Source organism: Myotis davidii, unplaced genomic scaffold (assembly GCF_000327345.1).
Source record: "Myotis davidii unplaced genomic scaffold, ASM32734v1 scaffold93, whole genome shotgun sequence".
Lineage (NCBI taxonomy): Eukaryota > Metazoa > Chordata > Mammalia > Chiroptera > Vespertilionidae > Myotis > Myotis davidii.
In genome coordinates, this window is record NW_006292095.1 from 3609487 (window position 1) to 3618182 (window position 8696).

The window sequence follows — 8696 nt, forward strand, 5'->3', positions numbered from 1 at the left end:
ATCAAACTAAAAAGTTTTTGCACAGCTAAGAAAATAATCAACAAAATGAAAAGACAAGCCAATGGATGGAAGAGCATATTCGCGGATACATTTAATAAGAGGTTAATACCTGAAACTTATAAAGCACTTATAAAACTCAACACCCAAAAGAAAAATAACAATCTGATTTTAAAAAAAATGGACAAAGAACCTGAATAGACACTTCCTCAAAGAGGACATACTGATTTCTTCTTCCTATTTTGTATATAATAAATAATTCTGCTTTGTGGATACTATGAGGTTTCTATAAACCATTTTATAATAATAACTAGAGGCCTGATGCACAAAAATTTATGCAAGAGTAGGCCTTCCTTCCCCTGGCTGCTGGCACCAACTTCCCTCCAGAACCCGGGACCCGGGTTGGCTTCCCTCAGGCTTCCCGCAGGCACCCAGGACCAGGCTGGCTTCCTTTGGGCTGCCTGCAGGCAACTGGGACCCAGCTGGCTTCCCTCCAACCCTGGCTTCATCAGGAAGGACGTCTGGAATGACGTCCAGAAGATGTCCAGTCTAATTAGCATATTACCCCTTTATTATTATAGATGGTCTATTTTAGCCTCATAGCTGAATTTCAATTACATACAAAAAAATATACCCCATATTTTAAGTTCCTAATGTCACAATTTACATATTTTCATATTGTGCATTTATTAACACATAGTCTTTTAGCCTTTATCCTAGAGTTAAGTGATTTACACACCACCAGTAGAGTAGTTCAGTATTCTGAATGTGATTCTATACTTACCTTTATCAATGAGTTTTTACTTTCATGTTACTAAAGCATATATTGCCTTTTCATATCAATTTGAAAGGCAGATCTAGTGATAACAAACTCTGTCAGCATTTGTTTTTCTTTAAAAATTTATATTGTTTTTTTATTTTTGAAGAACAGCTTTGCCTAGTATTAGTTGGCAGGTGTTTTTTTTCTTCTTCTTCTTTTTTTCTTTTCAGCACTTTGAATATATTATCCCACTCTATCTGCTTCTGCAATTTTTTTGCTAAGAAAACTGCTGATAGCCTATGGGGGATTCCTTTGATGTGATGTGATTTTTTTTTCTCTTGCTAGTCTCAAATTCTTTGTCTTTGATTTTTGAAGGTTTTATTTCAGTGTGTCTTTATGAAGTCCTCTTTGTGCTGAATCTATTTGGAGTTCTATGAGCTTTATGAGCCTGGATGTCCATATCTCTCACTACATTTGGAAAGTTTTCACCCATTTTTAAAAACTAAACTTTCTGCCCCTTTCTATGTTTCTTCTCATTCTGGGACTCCTCTGATGCATATATTTTTTAATAATGATATTCTATAATTCTTATATGCTTCCTTTTACATTATCCACCCCCCCTTTCCTCTGATAGGATAATGTTAAATGGCTTGTCTTTGAGTTCACAGATTTTTTTTGCCTGTTTGATAAAGCCTGCAATTGATACTTCTCTGTTTTTTATTTGTTTTTCATTTATGACCTTTCAGCTTCAGAATTTGTTTGATGTTTTTTATCATTTTTATCTCACTGTTGAATCTCTGATTTATTCATGTATTTTTTATAGATTTCATCTACTTCTATTTGTGTTCTCTGATAGCACTCTGACTTTCTTAAAACTATTATTTTAAATCCTTTGCCAGGCAATTTGTAAATCTAATTTCTATGGGGACAGTTATTGGAAAATTATTCTGCTCCTTCATTGGTGTAATATTCTCTTGTTGTTTTTATTTGTTTGTTTTCATGTTCCTTGAAATCTAGCCTTGCTGTCTTCCATTTGAAGAAGCAGTCACCTTCCTCAGTCTTTACAGACTGGTTTTAGTAGAGAAATACCTTCACTTGTCAGTGTGGCTTGGGATTCTGAGGTACTCAGATCTTTTTTAAGAATGTACCTATTCCACAACCTGTGTTTTCTGTGCAGGGGAATTCTTAAGATTGTATGCTTTGTCTCAAAACTGTAAAGTGAGACAGAGTGTTGAGAGCCTCCTGTTTGTTCTCCCTATACTGGTGCCCTGAAATGCTCAAGTTTGTGTGCCTTCTCCCAATAATATATAGCCAGACCAACTTTTTATCCTATATAATAAAAGGCTAATTGACCGATCAAACAGCAGAACAACTGGTCTCTATGATGTGCACTGGTCACCAAGGGACAGAAACTCAATACAAGAGCTGACCCCTGGTGGTCAGTGAACTCCTACAGGGGAAGCACCAGTCAGCCAGAAACCAGGCTCATGGCTGGCGAGAGCAGCAATGGTGGCTGGAACCTCTCCTGTTTCTGTGGCAGTTGGACATCCCCTAAGAGCTCTGGGACTGCGAGAGAGCACAGGCCGGGCTAATTTGCATATTCCTCTATTATATAGATTATATAGATAGATTTTCATATTTTATTGCTCTAGTAGTTTGCTAGAACTTTACTGCTAAACCCTAGCACTCCCACAAAGGTACTCTCAACTGTGAGTGATTGCCAAAATTGATGGAGATGATAGTAGAAAACTTCTATTCTGCCATCCAACTGACATCATGCCTCTATTAAATGCATGTAGCTTTAAATCAAATTATCTCAGAATCTTCTCTGCCATTTTCTATGGCCTCATGGACATGAGAGGGCATTTCCTTGCTTCTTAAGTTTGGGACCGCTGTTAAACTTGCTTTGACTACTGGGATGTTACTATTGTGACCTTGTCAGATTTTAAAATATGCTGTCATAGTGGGGCCTCTTGTACTTTTACTACATTCATGAGAAAAATCTAACTAGGACAGCTGCTGAGTCTCCAATGTAGAACTCCCTAATGACACAAGACATTAGGCACAAAGCTGCCTGGCTTGTCCACAGGTCTGTAGCATGAATTAGACCCCTCTCAATCAATCCATGGTCCCAGACACTAGAAATAAAACATGGTTCATTGTTGCTAAGTTTTGTGTCTATTTTCAGTATTATTGTTGTGATAACTAACTAATCCATACTCTAAGACCCCATCAATTTTATTGCTTTGTATGTTTCCAACAGAAATGCAAGTAAATATTCACCAAGAGACGTAAATTCATTCATAGTGTCACTGTTTGTGCTCTCTCTCTATTGGAATTCTCCATAGAAAACTACTCAATTTTCCATATATAGGAAAATTGATAAATACATGTTGATCAAAAGATACCATATACAAAAGATAAATACATTAATACCACACTATAAACATAACAGCATAAAATAAACATTAGAGATAGAAATAAAAATAATGATTACTTCTGAAATATAATAGTGGGATGGTAGGGGTGATTGTAATATTCTATTTTTATGTTTTATAAGCAGTTATGTTTACAAAAATATTGAGAGTGGTGTCAGTACCTAATTTGACATCATAACGAAATCCGGGTGCCTCTGCATAGTACACTAACATAGCCATGAGGTTTCTGCTCACCTGTGCATCCAAAGTGGGCTGATAGGACCTCAGTGGTGGTTGAGAATCCAAAGGAGTTAGTGAGTCTGCTCCACACGCCCCTCCCCCACATCACAACAATAGTGGGGGAGGGGGGCGGGGAAGAACCATGATGGTGCAAAACTGGGCAGATATCCATAGCCAATAAAGAATTTGTGGAGGGTTAGCCTGTCGACAGGGGAATTTGGCATGCTATTAGAGTAAAAATGAGATGAATTTTGAGACAGAGGAAATAGAGAAATTTGCTAATCTGGTTCCCCTCCTCATGGCAACACTGCAAGGCACAAGGTTTCCCATATCATCAGAGGCAACCTCTCCTGGTAAAGGATGTGGAAGGAAAAGTGGTGAGCAACCACCTGTCTGCTCCGTTGAGCAAGTTACAGCTGAAAGGACCTATTTCTCTCGAAATGCTCCCAGATTTCTGAGGAGGTATCTCCATGACTGGGGGATGCAAAAGTAATAGTGGGCAGTAGACAGAAATATCAATGGGCATTGAAGGAATATTTTTCTTGTTGTCTGCTTTGGGATTTCGGCAGGAAGTCTGCCCACAGACCTCAGGAATGACCCAGTTGAGGATTCTTTCATGAGACCTGTGGGCATCCCCAAAACACCAGGTGCTAAAGCCAAATTCTCCCCATTCTGATTCCAGCTCCTTGTGCATGCTTCTGAGAGCATCCTTGAGAGTCAGTTCTGGTAGAAGAAACTACAAACTTGAGCTATAGTGCCACCTCCTGGAATTCAAAATATTGTTTCTAATTTTCAACCTGTTGAATTATAGGAACCAAAAGACTCATGGACACAAACAGCAGTGTGGTGGTTGTCAAAGGGAAGGGGGATGGGGCTTGGGGGTTAAAGTGACCTAATATATAGTAGGCCACAAAATGTATCTCACGGAACAGAATTTTCACTAATACATCTCCAAGGGCAAGAAAAAAAAAAGGAGGAAATAAGTGGGACTACATCAAAAGAAAAGCTTCTACACAGAAAAAACAAACAAACAAGATAGCATCAAAATTAAAAGGGAACCAACTGGATGAAGAAAAGATGAAGATGAGAGACAAGATGGCGGTGGAATAGGCGGACGTGTCCCAAGGCTTGTCCCGGAGCAAATAGAATGAGCAGCTGCAAAGAGTAACATCCACCCCGAATTGGTGAAGGAGACTCAGCTGGTGAGACAGTTTGCAGCTGGGAAGGGCAGAGTTCCCCCGGAAAGGTAAAAACCAGGGATCTGGGCAGGAAAGTTTGCCAGATCTCTGAGCCCAGAAGGTTAGAGGGAAACCCAGCTGCGTCCCTTGGGACAGGCACAGCCTCTGACTGGGAAAAGGAGATCCCAGGACTGTTGGCACCTGGGGATTTGAGATCTGGATTCCATAATTACGGAAGACTGAGCCCAGAGGGGGCAGCCTGAAGGGCTGACCAGACCACATAGTGCCGGTAAGAAAGGAGCTCAGAGACTCAGTCTTTCCCATTTCTGTGGTTGACTTTTTTTTTTTTTTTTTTTTTCACTGAACCCTGTTCATAGGACATTTTGAATACAGACACTCACCTGTGCTGAGGTGCTGGAGAAGGTATGGATGAGTGGAATCTGGGGAGAGGCTGGGGAGAGGAGGGGGTTCAGGAGAGGTGGCAGCAAGTTGAGTGCTGAGTCACACCTGAGCCCAGGACCTGGGCAGCCATTTTCTCCTGAAGATATAGCCCCTTCCTCCAGTCTCCAGGCAAGGAATATACCCACTCCCAGATTCCACTCTGATGGTACAAAGGATTAAAAAAATCTGATTAGTCCCTGGGAGTTAACAGAGTCTGGCCTATAGAGAGGCCTTCAGTCCTAGCAACAACAACAAAAAAAAAATTGCAGACATTCCAGAAAACTGGGATCTTAAGCCAGCCAAAGGAATGATATTTCAATTTTTCATTTTCATTTTTATTTTTTTATTATTATTTTGTTAGCTCTTTTTTCTTGCTTTTTGCTTTGTTTTCCTTTTTTTGTTTGTTGTTTTATTTTCTATTTCTTTTCACATTATGTTTCCATCATTCAATTTTATTTTTACTTGTTATTTTCTATTTTTATACCATTTTCTAAATCAATTTTTGTGTAAATATATTATTTTGTTCCATTCTTTCTCTTCTTATCCACTCATCCCTTTTCTACTTCCTCTATACTGAATTGAGGTCCTCCCCATATTTATCCAATTCTTAACCTTATTTTCTGTATGTCAGCTCAGCCTCTACAGATTCTGCCCACACCCTCTTTACTGGGTGTTTGGTGTTTCTATTTGTTTGGTTTATCTATTGGTTCTGTGGTGTTTTCTATCTTATCTTTTTTTCTCTCTTAGATATCGTTTGTGCTCTCTTTTCTCTCTCCTAATTCTCTTTTCTCAGGTGGTCACTTATATTGGGGTTATTGGTGTCATGAGTACATTCATGTTTGTTCCATTTGGGTCATGTCTTGTTAAGGTGAATTTTATCCTGTCTGGCTAAAGTGCTAGAGAGCGAGCCGCATAACCAGACACCTGGAAGAGGAAACTTCATCCATGAATGGGTCAATTACACCCTAGACTCAGCTACAGAGGCAGGAATAAGGCAGCAGTGAGGGAGAAAAAGAGGAGTGTGTGGTTGTGTGTAGGGTGTGTGTGCGTGTGTGTGTGTGTGGCACAGTTAGACCCCACAGGACCTTTGGGGGCAGGCTAACTGGGCTAGCCTAACTAGGCAGCCTCTGGTACTAGGCAGTCCAGGTACAATTGCAAACAGTACCAGGAGGACAGCTCTTCTTCAGAGACCTCGCCTTTTTGAAGGGGAGAGATGATGTAACTGAGAGCCCAGCCTCACCTAAACCCAGGGTGCCCTCAGGTAACATCTGGGACTCTACAGCCACCCCTGCCAGGGACCTGCTACCTCGGCTGTGGTCCCACGGTCAATGAGTATCCAGTCACCCCAGGCACAGGTTCCTGTGAGTTCTGAAGCACGGTCCCTACTGACCAGCCCAACTTTTTAGTCCAGGGCACTGCAACCACTTGAGCAGCAGACACATGAGCAGCCCACTCCTGTCCAAGGAGCATCAGCCTCACGAGCAGCCCGCCCCAGGCCTAAGAGCAGCAGCCTCATGTGGCCTGCCCTTGTCCAAGGAGCAACAGCTGCACAAGCAGTCTGCCCATGTCTGAGGAGTGGCAGTCCCCATCTGAGGAGCAGCAGCTGAGCACAGCCCACCCCCTGCACCAGTCCGAGGAGCAGCACTGCACAAGAAACCTCCCCTCGTCCAAGAAGCAGCAGTCCATGAGCAGCCAGCCCCCATCCAAGGAGCAGCAGTTCTGCGAGCAACTCATCCCTATTTGAGGAGCAGCCGTAGCCCACCCCTGTCCGAGGAACAGCAGCCACATGAGCAGACCGCCCATATCCAAGGAGCGGCAGCCCTGCGTAGCCCGCACCGGTCCGAGGAGCAGAGCCACACACAGCCTGCAACTGTCCGATGAGCAGCAGCTGGGTGAGTGGCCCATCCCCATCCGAGGAGGAGTAGCCACACATTCAGCTCACTCCCATTTGAGTAGCAGCAGCCACACAAGCAGCCCACCTTCCATCCGAAGAGCAGCAGCTGCGCGAGCAACCCACCCCCGTCCAAGAAGCGACAGCCTTGCAATCAAACTGCCCCTGTACAAGGAGCAGTAGCCTCACAAGCAGCCCACCTCATCAGAGGAACAACAGCAGTGTGCAGCCAGCCCCCATCCAAGGAACAGCAGCCTTGTGATCAGCACACCCTCTGTCTGAGGAACAGCAGCTGTGCAAAAAGCCTCCCCACACCAGCCAGAGGAGCCACCACAACTGTGAACAGCACCCACCAGAGGAGCTGCTGTCAACTGAGGAGCAGCTGCTACCACAACCGCCAGAGGAACAACTGCAGCCTGAGGAGCCACTGCCACCCAAGGAGCAGCCCCTGAACAACTCAACATCTAGATAGACCTGCCAGTGAGATCAAACATGGGAAGACAAACCCCCAAAGGAAAGAAAAGGACTCACCAGAAAAGCAGCTAAGTGAAAGAGGCATGCAATATGTCAGAAAAAGAATTCAGAATAAGGGTCCTAGAGTGCATAAACCAGATGGAGGAAAAAATCAACAACTTATGTCAGCCCACCCCGTCTGAGGAACATGAAGACTGATATAGCTGCAATAAAAAAACACCATGGAAAGTTTCAAAAGTAGACTAGGAGAAGCGGAGGACCGAATTAGTGAATTAGAAGACAGGGAAGCAAAACACACCCAAACTGAACTGCAATTGAAGAAAAAAATTAAAATACAGGAGGAGAGCCTAAGGGAGCTATGGGACATGAAACAAAGCAACATACGAATAATAGGGGTGCCAGAACAACAGGAAGAGGAACAAGGCTTAGAAAACCAATTTGAAGAAATATTGTCCAAAAATTTCCCTGAAGTGGGGAAGAAAATAGTCACACAAGCAGAGTCCCAAACAAGATGCAATCGAAAAGACCGACACCAAGGCACATCATAATTACGATGGCAAATGTTCAGGACAAAGAGAGAATCTTAAAGGCAGCAAGATAGAGACAGAATGTTACGTACAAGGGATCTCCCATTAGATTATCAAATGATTGATAAACAGAAACACATTAGGCCAGAAAAGAGTGGACAGAAATTTACAAAGTGATGCAAAGCAAGGGACTGTATCCAAGAACACTCTATCCAGCAAGGCTATTATTCAGCTTCTACAAGAAACCCACCTCAGAACAAGGGACTCACACGACTGAAAGTGAAGGGTTGGAAAAATATCTTTCAGGCAAATGAAAATGAAAAAAAAAGCTGGGGTAGCAATACTTTTATCTGACAAAATAGACCTCAAAGTGAAGGCCATAATAAGAGATAAGGAAGGCCACTTCATAATACTAAAGGGATTGATACAACAAGAGGATATAACTCATATAAACATAAATGCATCCAATGCAGGAGCATCCAAATACATAAAAAAACTCCTGGAAGATATCAAGGGACAGATGGATAACAGTAAAATCATAGTAGGGGACTTTAGTAGACCACTGACATCACTGGATAAATGCTCTAGACCAGGGGTGGGCAAACTTTTTGACTCAAGGGCCACAATGGGTTCTTAAACTGGACCAGAGGTCTGGAACAAAAGCATGGATGGAGTGTATGTGTGAACTAATATAAATTCAAAGTAAACATCATTACATAAAAGGGTATGGTCTTTTTTTTTTTTTTTTTTTTCTTTTATTTTTTTCAACGG